At 45.1% G+C, this 17,980-nt stretch overlaps 1 long non-coding RNA gene across 1 annotated transcript; it reads left to right on the top strand.

The window, feature by feature from the left end:
* The first annotated feature begins 7,510 nt into the window (after window positions 1–7,510).
* On the top strand, window positions 7,511–17,272 carry LOC125961744 (uncharacterized). The gene is made up of 3 exons (XR_007472711.1): window positions 7,511–9,652; window positions 12,713–12,814; window positions 14,393–17,272. It is a non-coding gene; the product is annotated as an uncharacterized LOC125961744 (long non-coding RNA).
* The last annotated feature ends 708 nt before the right edge of the window (window positions 17,273–17,980 follow it).

The raw sequence follows: 17,980 nt of genomic DNA on the forward strand, positions 1-17,980 counted from the left end.
ATTCAGAACCATCACACTTATCCCACCTGTCATGATTTTAGTCATTCAGTTTTGTAGTTCATCCTCTAAATCAGCGGTCCCCAACTTTACGGCACGAGGGACCAGTTTTGTGGAAGACAGTTTTTCCATGATGCGGGGATGGAGGGGGAAGGATGGTTCAGGAGGTAATGCGAGCGGTGGGGAGCGGCAGATGAAGCGTCACTCGCATGCCCGCTACCAGTCCGCGGCCTGGGGCTTGGGGACCCCACTCTGAATAATGAGTACCACAATTTGACGCTGATGATTGCTTTCCTCGTAGGTGATCTGGCATCGTGCTATGACAGGTTCCTATGATTTCTGCCAAGTGAAAACTATTGACTTTATCTCACGTGTGCAGTTGTTCGGATGCTCTTCTGACCCCTAGACAGCGCCTCGCCCAAAGCTGAACCTACTACAGGCACAGCCCAGAGATCACCTACAAGGTAACATTTCTGCCATTGGATAACTTGGGGTTTAAAACCTGAACTTCCTAGAACATGTGTATCACTCCGTTCTCTTTCTAGCGATATTTACACAGGAACATTTTATCTTCACATCACCCCAAATCAATAAACGAGCTTTAATCGAACAGTGTGCAGGGGAAATCTTGAATGAAACCTCAGATAGGATGGCTAGATGGCCATGACCACCTGAGGGTGTTGTACGAAGCTCGGGGTCAACAAATGTCTGTGTGGGTGGTGGGATGGGGCGGGGCTAAAAGAAGCCACGTCCCTGCAGATGGACTTGCTAGCATCCGTGTTCATCGCCGTGTTTGGGAAGCAGTGTGTTTAGCACTTCACACTCACTTATCTGTATGTGTACTGAGTGGCTTTTAGTTACATTATAATTTTCCCCACGTAGATGTCCAACTGCTATTTTTGTGGAGAATGTCTAATTCTTGGGAATATTCTCTTGCCATTAAAGGGAAGAGGCCTGTGTGTGATCAGTCAATCACAGTACACGGCCTAAATTTTTTTTTCATATAATGTCTATTCCATAGCATAGGTTATCTTTTTCAAACTCTAAAAAAACTTTGCACACTCGCTATTATTACTGATGTGCAAATCACATTTTCACGTTTACTAGGATTGTGGATAAATGCTTTGTCCCCATCCTCACTCATCAGTTCATTTTTTTCATGCCAAAAGAGGTGGAAATCAAAGCAAAATACATAATCTTTTGAGTGTCATATATTATAAAGAAACCAGGCTCTGGGACTTCCCTGGTGGCGCAGTGGTTGAGAGTCCGCCTGCCGATGCAGGGGACACGGGTTCGTGCCCTGGTCCGGGAGGATCCCACATGCCGCGGAGCGGCTGGGCCCGTGAGCCATGGCCGCTGAGCCTGTGCGTCCGGAGCCTGTGCTCCGCAACGGGAGAGGCCGCGACAGTGAGAGGCCCGCGTACCGCCAAAAAAAACCAGGCTCTACATTTTGTTAAATGTCACCTTTTGGAAGAATACATGTTTAATAAGTTTCCAAAAACGTCCTACCTGTGCCTGCTGTTTTGGAGATTAGAAATCTGTATGTGCGGCGGACAGGTTTCAGGACCAGCGTCCCGTGTTTGATGTTCCCAGTGGGGGATTTCCTTGAAGACGCTTGCTGGTCAGTTCTCTAGCTGAGGAGCCCCTGCGTGTTGAGAAGCACGGGTTGTTCTGGACGACGTCAGAGCATCAGCCCCTTCAGCGACTGGACTGTTTCTTCCTCAGGAGTTGGTGTGGAGCCTCCCAGACCAAACACCACACTCCCTTTCTCTGTCAGAAAGCTGGGGTAAATTGTATATATTTGTATAACTGAAACACTTTGCCGTATACGTTAAACTATATGTCTATATATATATATATATATATTTTTTTTTTTTTTTTTTTTTTTTTTTTGCTGTACGCGGGCCTCTCACTGTTGTGGCCTCTCCCGTTGCGGAGCACAGGCTCCGGACGCGCAGGCTCAGCGGCCATGGCTCACGGGCCCAGCCGCTCCGCGGCATGTGGGATCCTCCCGGACCGGGGCACGAACCCGCGTCCCCTGCATCGGCAGGTGGACTCTCAACCACTGCTCCACCAGGGAAGCCCCAATATATATACATTTTAAGTAATATAGGATGGTAACTGAAAGAGAAAGATTAAAAAACAGGAAGCTGGAGTAAAATACGACTTTTTGTTCGAACAGACCCTTTGCTGCCACCTGCTGGAGAACTCTCAGAATAAATATCCACTTTTGCCACCAATTGTTGTAGGCCGTGAAGCCGTAACTGAGATGCGTTACAGTGGAAATGAGAGGCACGCCTCTGAATCAGGAAGGTGCCGGTGCCTCCTTAGAGCGGGTGTTCTCGCGGTCAGGGAGCCCGTAAGTCTCCCCGCTCCTGCTGCCTGGCCTGGACCAATCGTGAAGAAAGAAAGAGTCGGACCGAGGAGGACCAGGCGGCGGGCGTGAAACGAGCACCCAGATGTAGACCCCGCCACGCCCTGGTTCCCTGGCGGGCCGCGAAGGCTGTCCGAGGGTGGCAAGCGCCGCCGGCCCAGAGAGGGTCAGGGCAAACCCGTGTTTGCACCGTCTCTGTCCAGTGGCCTCAGGTCAGGCCATCGGAGAAGCCCTTGTCCTCCCCAGGATGGTGGGGGGAGGCGCATTTCCCAGCCTCTGCCCTCCTTTTCACCTTGGCTGTGGTCGCTCAGGGTGTGGCTGCCCCTGGGGGGGGGGGGGAGTGGGCGCTCAAGACCCCAACCCGTCAGCCCACTCCCCTCTTTGCAGGGCCCTTGTCCAGCACTCACGGCCCCGTGGTGCCCCCTGGGAACCCCCCGGCTCTGAAATGTGTCAGGGTGGGACACGGGTGAAAGCAGCTGGGATTCTGGAAGGTCTGCTCGTGGTCTGGCCTTCTGTCAGGAGTCTCAGGGTGGCAACTGTGTCCCATGCAGACGTTCCCACCTGCTACCCGTCCGTGCTCACTGGCTGGAGCGTCTCTGCAGAAAGAAACTCCTGTCTCCTAGTGTTTGGTTACCCAGTGTCCCTGTCTGTGTAGCAAAAGCAGGATAAATGCTTGATTCTTTTTTTTTTTCAATTTAATAATTCTCCAAATCTTGGATACTTAAGTCGCTTCCAATTTTTCACAATTATTCCCTTCTTTCCTTTTTTTGCTATTGAGGTAGAATACACATGCCGTAAAAATTATCACCTGAGCCATTTCTTAAAGAGTGCAGTTCAGTGGCATTAGGTGCATTCGTGACCATAACCCTTCATCTTGTAAACAGAAACAGTACCCATGGAACCACAACTGTCCCCCTGCCCCCAGCCCTGGCACCACCCTTCTACTTTCTGTCTCTATAATTTTGACGACTCCAGGTGCCTCATATGAGTGGAATCCTGCAGTCTTGTCTTTTTGAGACTGGCTGACCTCACTGAGCAGTTTGTCGTCCAGTTTCATCCATGGTGGTAGCACGTGTCGTAACTGCCTTCCTCTTTAAGGCTGAATAATGTCCCATCGTATGTACAGACCACAGTTTGCTTATTGACACATCCATCCATGGACACTTGAGTTGCTCCCATGTTTTAGCTATTCTGAATAATGCTGCGTTGAACATGGGTGTACAAATATCTATTCGAGTCCTTGCTTTCAATTGTTTTGTGTATACACCCGGAAGTGGAATTGCTGGATCACGTGGTGATTATATTTTTAACTTTTTGAGGACCCTCCATACTGTTGCCGCAGCAGTTGTACCATTTTACATTCGCACCAACAGGGCACAAGGGTTCCATTACTCCACGCCCTCACCAGCACTTGTTATTTTCTGGTTTTCTCATAGTAGCTGTGCAGACGGATGTGAGGAGGTATCTCGCTGTAGTTTTTTTTTTTTTTTTTTTTTTTTTCGGTACGCGGGCCTCTCACTGTTTTGGCCTCTCCCGTTGCGGAGCACAGGCTCCGGACGCACAGGCTCAGCAGCCATGGCTCACGGGCCCAGCCGCTCCGCGGCATGTGGGATCTTCCCGGACCGGGGCATGAACCCGCGTCCCCTGCATCGGCAGGCAGACTCTCAACCACTGCGCCACCAGGGAAGCCCCCTCGCTGTAGTTTTGATTTGCATTTCCCTAACGATTAGTGGTGTTGAGCACATTTTTGTGCACTTAGTGGCCATTTGAATGTCTTCTTTGGAGAAATGTCTATTCAAGTCCTTTGCCCATTATTGAATTGGGTTGTTTGTTTTGTAGTTGTTGAGTTTTAGGAATTCTCTATAAATTCTGAATAATAATCAGGTATATGATTTGCAAATGTTTTCTCCCATTCTGCGGGTTGCCTTTTTACTCTGAGGACAGTGTCTTTGGATAAACAAAATTTTCAAATTTTCATAACGTCTTATTTGTCTTTTTTCTTCTTTTGTTGCCTGTGCCTTTGGTGTCATACCTAAGAAGTCACTGCCAAATCAAAAGTCATGCATTCTTGGGCTTCCCTGGTGGCACAGTGGTTGAGAGTCCGCCTGCCGATGCAGAGGACACGGGTTCGTGCCCCGATCCGGGAAGATCCCACGTGCCACGGAGCGGCTGGGCCCGTGAGCCATGGCCGCTGAGTCATGCATTCTTTTATTCGATGATTTATTCTAAGTGTTTTATAGTTTTAGGTCTTAAGTTAATTTTTGCCTCCCCTGCCTCATGCCAGGCCCTCTGCCAGCAGCGTGCGTGGTCCCCAAAGGGCTCAACCTGGACCCACAGGCTCAGCTTCATGCCAGGGGGCAGCACTGCCTCAGTCCCTGAAGGATGGACCCCCCATATGTGCCAGGGGCTCTGGCCCCGTCTGGCTGCATCTCAGTCCATTCCTAGACTGGAGAGGGCCCAGCAGCCTGACCAGGAGGTGCCTGCTGGCAGCACGAGTGTGACAATCACTGGGTTTCCAGAGCTTCTGGGCACCCCTGTGCTCCCTGACTGGGGTCAGCTGTTTTGACAATAAAATCTGTAGTATTACATGGTCACCCAGGGACCTTGCAGAGCCAGGCTAGTAAACAGCAGACAGACCCCTTAGAAACAGGGGAAAGAGAAACCCGTTCTGCCGTAGCAGTGTGGGTGAAGAGTATCCCGTCACACATCAGTAAACAGATGTTGCAGCGACCCACACCCTGCCACGGTGCGTCCTGAGGAGACTCAGGATAAGAAAGCACAGGATACAGCCCCAGGTAGCCGAGGTGCAGGTCCCCAGGTAGCCGAGGTGCAGGTCAAAGGAGTTTTCGTGAGCCGGACTCCTGCATCTTCCCATACATAGAAGAGCGCTAAATTCCTTCACTTGAGACGTCTGGGTTTCTTTAATGAACAGTAATCTTTTGATGTTCCGACTACCTGATCTTTGTTGCTGAAACTGCCGTGTATCTCGGCCCCTCCCTGACCTCTTTGGAGCAGAACCTCAGAGCCATCTGAGAGGCTGTCCTCCGGGCGCAAGTCCTCGGTTTTGTCTGCCAGAGAAAACATGCTTCTCAGCTTTTCCATTGTGCGCTCTTTTCAGTCAACAGCAGGCTCAGCAGTTCCCAGCCCAGATCGGCCTGAGGCCACGCAGGCCCCAGCCGGTGGCCTTCCCGCCCACATCTTTGTAAAAGGTCCCTTTGTTACACATGCCTCACCTCCCCTGCTTCATGTCAGGACTCCCGACCACAGACACACTGCATTTCCACTCCTTTAAGGGTCAATTTTGACATGAATATTTAACAAAGTGCGGAATCAATCAAAATCCACCTCCTCGTCCTGAAAAATGCTAAGGCATTAAAGTGTTTTAACCAGGTGTGCTCTACCTTACATGCTACTGATGTCTGATACAATTTTAAATCCACCGTTTCTTTCTCATTTTAACCTCTACTTGTCACAGTACATGAATATCTCACCCGTTGGAAGTAACTTGGGTTACGTGCTGTGAAATAAAACATATTTTATGGCAAGACAAGAAACTTTTAAACAAAAAGTCTCTGCCCTTTGGCCCCCTCTCCCCCCACCATGAATCAAGTATCTGCATTACTCACGGACCGGAACTCCCCAGAGGCAGAAATACCTGCTCAACCGTAAAAAGCAACATTCTCCCAGCATCAACAAGACAGCTCCCTAAAAGGTAACATTCCTCCTCCATCCTGTAGGGGGCACATGACCCACCAGGATGACGCTTAGACCTGGATTGTGTAAACTGCCAATAATACATCATTTGATGTGCTGTCTCAAAAAACTTATATAAACTGTGTCTTGACGTCTAACCAGGGAACAGTTTCTCAGAGCTTTCTGAGATGTTCTTTCTGGGTTATAATCCTCTAATTTGGCTCAAATAAAATTTTCCATTTCTTTCTCAGATCAACTGATTAATTTTTCATCGATAGTGGTTTACTTCCAACTTTACCTTCTGTCCAAGAATGCCGCAAATTGGCCACGTCTCCTTGGGCACGTGTGAGATTTCTCACTGTAGAGACCTATTTGTGAAAAAGCCAGATCACGGGGTTGATTTTAAGTAGGTTTTGGCAGATGGGTTCCCCAGGCCCTCCTGAGTCTCCTCGACCCCCTCCAACCCCTCAGCCCCAGGCATCCAATGAGCTGCTTGCCATCACTCTAGGTTACTGTGCGTTGCCCAGAACTTTATATAAATGGGATCAAACAATGTGTGCTCTTTTGTTGTCTGGGTTCTTTCTTTCTTTTTTTTTTTCTTTTTCTTTTTTTTTTTTTTGCGGTACGCGGGCCTCTCACTGCTGTGGCCTCTCCCGTTGCTGAGCACAGGCTCCGGACGCGCAGGGTCAGTGGCCATGGCTCACGGGCCCAGCCGCTCCGCGGCATGTGGGATCCTCCCGGACCGGGGCATGAACCCGCGTCCCCTGCATCGGCAGGCGGACTCTCAACCACCGCACCACCAGGGAAGCCCCCTCATTGTAGTTTTGATTTGCATTTGTCTGATAATTAGTGACGTGGAGCATCTTTTCATGTATTTGTTGGCCAAATGTATGTCTTATTTGGAGAAACGTCGGTTTAGATCTTCTGCCCATTTTTTGGATTGAGCTGTTCGCTGTTTTGATGTAGAGCTGCAGGAGCTGTTTTGGAGATGAATGCCTTGTCAGCTGCTTTGTTTGCAGATATTTTCTCCCATTCTGTGGGTTTTTTGTTTTGTTTATGGTTTCCTCTTTTGTGCAGAAGCTTTTACGTTTGATTAGGTCCCATTCGCTTTTGTTTTTGTTTTTTAAACATTTTTCATTTCTCTAGGAGGTGGATCAAAAAAGATATTGCTAAAAAAAAAAAAGATATTGCTGTGATTTATGTCAGAGCATTCTGCCTATGTTTTCCTCTAAGAGTTTATAGTGTTGGCCTTCCATTTAGGTCTTTGATCCATTTTGAGTTTATTTTTGTGTATGGTGTCAGGGAGTTTTGTTGTTGTTGTTTCTCGGAGTTTTTGTTTGTTTGCTTTTTGGCCATGCAGCATGCAGGATCTTAGGTCCCTGACCAGGGATTGAACTCATGCTCCCTGCACTGGGAGCACGGAGTCTTAACCACTGGACTGCCAGGGAAGTCCCTAGGGAGGTTCTAGTTTCATTAGCTGTCCAGTTTTCCCAGCACTGTTTATTGAAGAGACTGTCTTTTCTCCATTGTATATTCACTGTATATTCTCACCTCCTTTGTCATATATTAATTGACCATAGGTGCGTGGGTTTATTTCTGGGCTTTCTATCCTGTTCCACTGGTCTATACTTCTGTTTTTGTGCCAGTACCATACTGTTTTAATTACTGTAGCTTTGTAGTTTAATGCTATACATTTCTAAGTACTGTTTTAGCTGTATCTCTCAACTTTTGACATGCTGTATTCTAATTTTTATTCAGTTTGAAATACTCTCTAATTTCCCTTTTGACTTCTTTGACCCATGAACTATCTAGAAGCTTATTATCTAGTTTCCAAACATTTGGGGATTTTCCAGATACTTTTTTGCCATTGATCTAATTCCACTGTGTCAGACAGCACACTTTTTAATGCCTGGATCATTTTAAAGTTGTTAAGATTTATTTTATGGCCCAGTATATGGTCTATATTAGTAAATGTTATGTGTGCACTTAAAAGAATGTATTCTGCTATTGTTGGGTGGAGTATTCTAAATGTTAATTAGGTCAGGTTGGTTGTAGTGCTATTCAAGATTTCTATAATCTTACTGACTTTATGTCTATTTGTCCTATCAGTTATTGAGGGAGTGGATTTGTCAATTTCCTGTTGCATTTCTGTTACTTTTGGCGTTGTGTATTTTGAAGCACTGTTATTAGGTGCATAAAAATTGGATTGTTATGTCCACCTGATGCATTGACTGCTTTGCCACTATGATATAAGCCTCTTTATCCCTGGCAATATCCTTTACTCTAAAATCTACTTTGCCTAATAGTAGCAGAGCCTCTCCGGCTTTCTTATGATAAAAATCAGCCTCGAGTATTCAGCTGAGTCCCGATCAGTGCACTTGTGTGAGAAATGGCTGGGGAAAGAACACTCAGAAGAATTAGAACAATCCCAGGAGGTCACATAGAAAATACTGTTATATTTTATTTAAAATGTTGTTTATGTTCATAGGTGACAGGCTTATTGTTTTTAGCTTTTTCTCAGTTTTTATTTCTAATATGGTAAGTATTGATAGATAGGACCCACATCATCAAAACTCTTGTGGTTCTCAGTAATTTTTTTTTTTTTTTTTTTTTGCGGTACGCGGGCCTCTCACTGCTGTGGCCTCTCCCGGTGCGGAGCACAGGCTCCGGACGCGCAGGCTCAGTGGCCATGGCTCACGGGCCCAGCCGCTCCGCGGCATGTGGGATCTTCCCGGACCGGGGCACGAACCCGTGTCCCCTGCATCGGCAGGCGGACTCTCAACCACTGCACCACCAGGGAAGCCCCTCAGTAATTTTTAAGACTGTAAAGTTGTCCTGAGACCAAAGATTTGAAAACAACTGGTTTAGACAAAGTCGCATATTTGCCATTTTATTTGCTCCCCCTCTTCTTCCATGTCAGACGATCTTTCTAAGGTAATTTTCTTTTTTCCTGATGTAACTTTTAGGAGTTTCTTTGGTGAGAATCTCTTGGTTTTATATCATCATAGATTTTGTCTTTAAAAGAATGTTATTTCACCTATTAGTTTTTAAATCTTTAAAAAACTTGTAGTAAAATACACCTAACATAAAATTTATCATTTTAACTATTGTAAGTGTACAATCAGTGGCATTAAGTACATTCACAACGTGGTGCAACCATCCCCACCATCTACTTGCAGAACTTTTTCATTCCTCCAAGCGGAAACCCCACACCCATAAACACTCTTCTTCCTCCCCCCCAGCCACTGGAAATGATTTCTTTTTTAAAAGGACAGCTTTATTGAGATGCAATTCACATACTATACAACTCGCCCCTTGAAAGTGTATGATTCGATGGTTTTTAGCACATTCACAGACTTGTGAAACCACCGTCAGTTTTAGAACGTTTTCATCACCCCCCAAAGGAATCCTGTACCCATTAACAGTCACTCCCTACTTCCTACCAATCCCTCTCCCCAGCCCTAGATAGCCACTACTCTACTGTCTGTCCTTATAGATGTACCTATTCTGGACATTTCTCATAAATGGATTCATGCAATAGATGGTCTCTTATAACTGGTTTCTTTCACTTAGCATAACGTTTTCAAGGTCCCTCTATTGATGCGGCACTGCTGTAGCAGGCATTAGTGTCCATTCAAGGTCCCTCTATTGATGCGGCACTGCTGTAGCATGTATTAGTGTCCATTCAAGGTCCCTCTATTGATGCGGCATTGCTGTAGCATGTATTACTGTCCATTCAAGGTCCCTCTATTGATGCGGCATTGCTGTAGCAGGCATTAGTGTCCATTCAAGGTCCCTCTATTGATGCGGCATTGCTGTAGCATGTATTAGTGTCCATTCAAGGTCCCTCTATTGATGCGGCATTGCTGTAGCAGGCATTAGTGTCCATTCAAGGTCCCTCTATTGATGCGGCACTGCTGTAGCAGGCATTAGTGTCCATTCAAGGTCCCTCTATTGATGCGGCACTGCTGTAGCAGGCATTAGTGTCCATTCAAGGTCCCTCTATTGATGCGGCACTGCTGTAGCAGGCATTAGTGTCCATTCAAGGTCCCTCTATTGATGCGGCATTGCTGTAGCAGGCATTAGTGTCCATTCAAGGTCCCTCTATTGATGCGGCACTGCTGTAGCAGGCATTAGTGTCCATTCAAGGTCCCTCTATTGATGCGGCACTGCTGTAGCAGGCATTAGTGTCCATTCAAGGTCCCTCTATTGATGCGGCACTGCTGTAGCAGGCATTAGTGTCCATTCAAGGTCCCTCTATTGATGCGGCACTGCTGTAGCAGGCATTAGTGTCCATTCAAGGTCCCTCTATTGATGCGGCATTGCTGTAGCAGGCATTAGTGTCCATTCAAGGTCCCTCTATTGATGCGGCATTGCTGTAGCAGGCATTAGTGTCCATTCAAGGTCCCTCTATTGATGCGGCACTGCTGTAGCATGTATTAGTGTCCATTCAAGGTCCCTCTATTGATGCGGCACTGCTGTAGCAGGCATTAGTGTCCATTCAAGGTCCCTCTATTGATGCGGCACTGCTGTAGCAGGCATTAGTGTCCATTCAAGGTCCCTCTATTGATGCGGCACTGCTGTAGCAGGCATTAGTGTCCATTCAAGGTCCCTCTATTGATGCGGCATTGCTGTAGCATGTATTAGTGTCCATTCAAGGTCCCTCTATTGATGCGGCACTGCTGTAGCAGGCATTAGTGTCCATTCAAGGTCCCTCTATTGATGCGGCATTGCTGTAGCATGTATTAGTGTCCATTCAAGGTCCCTCTATTGATGCGGCACTGCTGTAGCAGGCATTAGTGTCCATTCAAGGTCCCTCTATTGATGCGGCATTGCTGTAGCATGTATTAGTGTCCATTCAAGGTCCCTCTATTGATGCGGCACTGCTGTAGCAGGCATTAGTGTCCATTCAAGGTCCCTCTATTGATGCAGCACTGCTGTAGCAGGCATTAGTGTCCATTCAAGGTCCCTCTATTGATGCGGCATTGCTGTAGCATGTATTAGTGTCCATTCAAGGTCCCTCTATTGATGCGGCATTGCTGTAGCAGGCATTAGTGTCCATTCAAGGTCCCTCTATTGATGCGGCATTGCTGTAGCATGTATTAGTGTCCATTCAAGGTCCCTCTATTGATGCGGCATTGCTGTAGCAGGCATTAGTGTCCATTCAAGGTTCCTCTATTGATGCGGCATTGCTGTAGCAGGCATTAGTGTCCATTCAAGGTCCCTCTATTGATGCGGCATTGCTGTAGCATGTATTAGTGTCCATTCAAGGTCCCTCTATTGATGCGGCACTGCTGTAGCAGGCATTAGTGTCCATTCAAGGTCCCTCTATTGATGCGGCATTGCTGTAGCATGTATTAGTGTCCATTCAAGGTCCCTCTATTGATGCGGCACTGCTGTAGCAGGCATTAGTGTCCATTCAAGGTCCCTCTATTGATGCGGCACTGCTGTAGCAGGCATTAGTGTCCATTCAAGGTCCCTCTATTGATGCGGCACTGCTGTAGCAGGCATTAGTGTCCATTCAAGGTCCCTCTATTGATGCGGCATTGCTGTAGCATGTATTAGTGTCCATTCAAGGTTCCTCTATTGATACGGCATTGCTGTAGCATGTATTAGTGTCCATTCAAGGTCCCTCTATTGATGCGGCATTGCTGTAGCAGGCATTAGTGTCCATTCAAGGTCCCTCTATTGATGCGGCACTGCTGTAGCAGGCATTAGTGTCCATTCAAGGTCCCTCTATTGATGCGGCACTGCTGTAGCAGGCATTAGTGTCCATTCAAGGTCCCTCTATTGATGCGGCATTGCTGTAGCAGGCATTAGTGTCCATTCAAGGTCCCTCTATTGATGCGGCACTGCTGTAGCATGTATTAGTGTCCATTCAAGGTCCCTCTATTGATGCGGCACTGCTGTAGCAGGCATTAGTGTCCATTCAAGGTTCCTCTATTGATGCGGCATTGCTGTAGCATGTATTAGTGTCCATTCAAGGTCCCTCTATTGATGCGGCATTGCTGTAGCAGGCATTAGTGTCCATTCAAGGTCCCTCTATTGATGCGGCATTGCTGTAGCATGTATTAGTGTCCATTCAAGGTCCCTCTATTGATGCGGCATTGCTGTAGCAGGCATTAGTGTCCATTCAAGGTTCCTCTATTGATGCGGCATTGCTGTAGCAGGCATTAGTGTCCATTCAAGGTCCCTCTATTGATGCAGCATTGCTGTAGCATGTATTAGTGTCCATTCAAGGTTCCTCTATTGATGCGGCACTGCTGTAGCAGGCATTAGTGTCCATTCAAGGTCCCTCTATTGATGCGGCACTGCTGTAGCAGGCATTAGTGTCCATTCAAGGTCCCTCTATTGATGCGGCATTGCTGTAGCATGTATTAGTGTCCATTCAAGGTCCCTCTATTGATGCGGCACTGCTGTAGCAGGCATTAGTGTCCATTCAAGGTCCTTCTATTGATGCGGCACTGCTGTAGCAGGCATTAGTGTCCATTCAAGGTTCCTCTATTGATGCGGCATTGCTGTAGCATGTATTAGTGTCCATTCAAGGTCCCTCTATTGATGCGGCATTGCTGTAGCAGGCATTAGTGTCCATTCAAGGTCCCTCTATTGATGCGGCATTGCTGTAGCATGTATTAGTGTCCACTCAAGTTTCCTCTATTGATGCGGCATTGCTGTAGCAGGCATTAGTGTCCATTCAAGGTTCCTCTATTGATGCGGCATTGCTGTAGCAGGCATTAGTGTCCATTCAAGGTCCCTCTATTGATGCGGCATTGCTGTAGCATGTATTAGTGTCCATTCAAGGTCCCTCTATTGATGCGGCACTGCTGTAGCAGGCATTAGTGTCCATTCAAGGTCCCTCTATTGATGCGGCACTGCTGTAGCAGGCATTAGTGTCCATTCAAGGTCCCTCTATTGATGCGGCATTGCTGTAGCATGTATTAGTGTCCATTCAAGGTCCCTCTATTGATGCGGCATTGCTGTAGCAGGCATTAGTGTCCATTCAAGGTCCCTCTATTGATGCGGCACTGCTGTAGCAGGCATTAGTGTCCATTCAAGGTTCCTCTATTGATGCGGCATTGCTGTAGCATGTATTAGTGTCCATTCAAGGTCCCTCTATTGATGCGGCATTGCTGTAGCAGGCATTAGTGTCCATTCAAGGTCCCTCTATTGATGCGGCACTGCTGTAGCATGTATTAGTGTCCATTCAATGTCCCTCTATTGATGCGGCACTGCTGTAGCATGTATTAGTGTCCATTCAAGGTCCCTCTATTGATGCGGCATTGCTGTAGCAGGCATTAGTGTCCATTCAAGGTCCCTCTATTGATGCGGCATTGCTGTAGCAGGCATTAGTGTCCATTCAAGGTCCCTCTATTGATGCGGCATTGCTGTAGCATGTATTAGTGTCCATTCAAGGTTCCTCTATTGATGCGGCATTGCTGTAGCATGTATTAGTGTCCATTCAAGGTTCCTCTATTGATGCGGCATTGCTGTAGCAGGCATTAGTGTCCATTCAAGGTCCCTCTATTGATGCGGCATTGCTGTAGCAGGCATTAGTGTCCATTCAAGGTCCCTCTATTGATGCGGCATTGCTGTAGCATGTATTAGTGTCCATTCAAGGTTCCTCTATTGATGCGGCATTGCTGTAGCAGGCATTAGTGTCCATTCAAGGTCCCTCTATTGATGCGGCATTGCTGTAGCATGTATTAGTGTCCATTCAAGGTCCCTCTATTGATGCGGCATTGCTGTAGCAGGCATTAGTGTCCATTCAAGGTCCCTCTATTGATGCGGCATTGCTGTAGCAGGCATTAGTGTCCATTCAAGGTCCCTCTATTGATGCGGCATTGCTGTAGCCGGCATTAGTGTCCATTCAAGGTCCCTCTATTGATGCGGCATTGCTGTAGCATGTATTAGTGTCCATTCAAGGTCCCTCTATTGATGCGGCATTGCTGTAGCATGTATTAGTGTCCATTCAAGGTTCCTCTATTGATGCGGCATTGCTGTAGCAGGCATTAGTGTCCATTCAAGGTCCCTCTATTGATGCGGCATTGCTGTAGCATGTATTAGTGTCCATTCAAGGTTCCTCTATTGATGCGGCATTGCTGTAGCATGTATTAGTGTCCATTCAAGGTTCCTCTATTGATGCGGCATTGCTGTAGCATGTATTAGTGTCCATTCAAGGTTCCTCTATTGATGCGGCATTGCTGTAGCATGTATTAGTGTCCATTCAAGGTTCATCTACTGATGCGGCATTGCTGTAGCATGTATTAGTGTCCATTCAAGGTTCCTCTATTGATGTGGCATTGTAGCATGTATTAGTGTCCATTCAAGGTTCATCTACTGATGCAGCATTGCTGTAGCAGGCATTAGTGTCCACTCCTATTATGTTAGCTAACATTCCATTGTATGGATGTACTACCTTTTATTTACCCATCATCACTTGTTGGACATTTGACATATGTCTACTTTTTGGCTATTATGAGTGATGCTGCTGTGAACATTGGTGTACAAGTGTTTGTGTGGACATATGTTTCACTTATCTTGGGTAGATATCTAGGAGTGGGACTGCCCAGTCATATGGTAACTTTATGTTTAACTCTTGAGAAACTGACAGAAACTGGTGATTTTCAAAGCTCTTGCAGCATTTTCCATTTTCACAAGGTATAAGGGTTCCAACTGCCCCACATCCTCTCCTGTTGTTATTTGTCTTTTTTTTTTTTTTTTTAATCATAGCCATCCTACTGGCTGGGAAGTGGTACCTTATCGTAGTTTTGATTTACATTTCCCTGGTGGCTCATGACATTAAGCATCTTTTCATATGCTTTTTGGCCATGTGTAAACCTCTTTGGAGAAATATCTGTTGAGCTCCTTTGCCCATTTTAAAATTGGGTTTTTGTCTTTTTATTATTGAGTTGTCGGTGTTCTTTATGTATTCTGGATACAAGGCCCTTCTCAGATTATATGAGATATCTAAATATTTTCTCCCACACTGAGGTTTTTTTTTCAGTTTCTTGATGGTGTCCTTTGATGTGTAAAAGTTTTAAATTTTGATAGAGTCAAATTTATCTATTGTTTCCATGGATCATTTGTGCTTTTGGTGTCATATCAAAAAATTATTGCCTAGGGGACTTCCCTGGTGGTCCAGTGGTTAAGACTCCATGTTTCCACTGCAGGGGGCACAGTTTTGATCCCTGGTTGGGGAACTAAGATCCTGCATGCCGTGCGGCGTGGCCGAAAACAAAAGAAAACAAAACCAACCAAACAAAAATTATTGCCTAATCCAAGGTCATGAACATTTACGTCTATGTTTTCTTCTAAAACTCTTGCATTTAGCCGTTTGATCCGTTTTGATTTAATCTATGTGTACAGTGTGAGGTAGGGGTCTAATTTAATTCTTTGGCATATGGGTATCCAGTTTTCCCAGCACCATTTACTGAGAAAACTATTCTTTTCCCTGTTGAATGGGCTTGGTATCCTTGTCAAAGATCAATTGACCGTAGATATATCGGCTTAGTTTTGGACTCTCAGTTCTATTTCATCCAATTATATGTCTATCGTCATACCAACATCACATTGTTTTGATTATTGTAGCTTTGAGGTAAATTTTGAAATTGGGAAGTGTGATTCATCCAATATTGTTCTTTTTTTTTCAAGATTGTTTCGACTATTCTGAATTCCTTAATATCCATGTGAATTTTAGGATTGACTTGTCAACTTCTGCAAAGAATGTAGCTGGAATTTTTATAGGAATTTATTTTGTAGATCAATTTGAGGAGTACTGCTATCTGAACAATATTAAGTCTTCCAATCCATGAACATGAGATGCCTTTCCATTTACTTAGTTCTTTAATTTTTTTAACAATGCTTTGTAATTTTCAGAATATAAGTTTTGCATATCTTTTGCTAACTTTATTCCCAAGTTTATTCTTTCTGATACTATTTAAATGGAATTCTTTTTTTAATTTTCAAATTGTTCATTACAAATGTATAGAAATATAATTGGTTTTTGTATACTGATCTTGTATCCCACAAACTTGCTGAACTTGTTTATTGGGTTTCATAGTTTTTTTAGTAGATCCTTAAGATTTTCTATATAGAAAATCACGTCATCTGCAAATAAAGAGAGTTTTACTTCTTCTTTTCCAATCTTGCTGACTTTTATTTCGTTTTCTTGCTTTATTGCCCTGGCTAGAATCTCAAATACAATGCTCAACAGACGTGGGAAAAGTGGACATCTTTATTCACCTTATTTCTTAAGTGGTAAAGCTTGACACAAATTTAGCTTAGTGCTTCTCAAGCATTAATGTGGGAAAATACCTCACCTGTCCTCCTCAAAACTGTCAAGGTCAGCAAAAGCAAAGTTTTGAGAAACCATCTTAGCCAAGAGGAGCCTAAGGTAGGTAATATGATGACGAAATGTAATACGGTGTCCAGGATGAGATCCTGTAACATGAAAAGAACATTAGGTAAAAAATAAGAAGAAGAATATATGACTAAAATACAGATTTTAATTGACAGTAAGATATTGGTTCACTAATTGTGACATATGTACCATATTACTATAAGATGTTAATAGGAGAAACTGAGTATGGGGTATATGGGAACTTTCTGTATTATCGTCACTATTTTTCTGTAACTCTTGAACTATTCTACAATTTAAAGTTTATTTTTAAATGGCATTAATGTGCTTATTTGTTATAATGCAGATTGTGACTCGGTGGACCTGTGGCAGGGCCCCAGGATCCTGCGTTTCCAAAAGATCCAGGGTGCATGGCCCACACTTTAAGAAGATTTCACTTTTGCTAATGAGTTTAAATGTCATCCTTTTGTGGGTAATCTGTTTTTTCTCTCTGACGGCTTTAAAATTTTTTCTCAGGGACTTCCTTGGTGGTCCGGTGGTTAGGACTCTGTGCTTTCGCCGCTGTGGCCCGAGTTCAGTCGCTGGTCGAGGAACTAAGATCCCGAAAGCCAAGCAGTGCAGCCAAAAAAAAAAATAATAATAAAATAAAATTTTTTCTCTTTGTCTTTGGTTTTCTATGATTTTGCTACAGTGTGTTTTGATATGGATACTTCATTTGCCACGACTGGATTTTATTGTGCTTCTTGGATATAATGACCCATGCTTTTCATCATTTTGGAAAATAATTATCAGCTATAATTTCTTCAAAAATTATCTCCCTATTTCCTTCAGGATCTTCTAGAACTACAGTTAGACCGATGTTAGAGTATTGTGTTATATGCTGTCTGTTAACCTCTTTCATATTTCCCCGTGTCTCTGGAATGAATTCTGAGTAACTTTTTTGGATCTATCTTCCAATTTACTCTTCTTCAACTGCATCTAACCCACTGCTGAATCAATGCACTGAGGTTTCAACATTATTATATGGTTTCTTCCTAGAAGCTCAACTAAGCTCCTTCACAATCTTCTTGAGCTTTTTAGATGGAGTCTCATTTCTCATATTGCAAATTCTTTCACTTCATAACCATTTTCAGCAAACTTACTATATATTCTTTATTGAATAATCCAATGTCCTAAGTCCCTTGGGTTCTAATTCTGCTTTTGTTTATGCTGACTTATTCATATGGTTTGGTTTCATTTGCCTTGTAATTTGGAATTGTGAGATCGTGTTTGAAAGACTGGGTTTTATCTCTGGGAATCCCGTGAGGCCTTGCGGGCAAGATCCCCAGAGAAGGTTGTGTTCGCTCAGGTCAGGCACAGCCACAGCCCACCTGGGGCCACGCGGGCTTAGTTTCTCCACGTGGGCTTCCCCAGAACGTACAGGCAGAAGACCTGAGGTGACAAATGTCCAGTGGAGACTTTTTTTTGCACCCAGGGAGGTTCCTTCCATCAGCATCTGCCCGTGCTGGGGTGTCGCGAGCGCACGTGCTCACTACGCAGAGCCCACTGGGGACACAGGC

Source organism: Orcinus orca, chromosome 17, assembly GCF_937001465.1.
Source record: "Orcinus orca chromosome 17, mOrcOrc1.1, whole genome shotgun sequence".
In the NCBI taxonomy this organism is placed as follows: Eukaryota; Metazoa; Chordata; class Mammalia; order Artiodactyla; family Delphinidae; genus Orcinus; species Orcinus orca.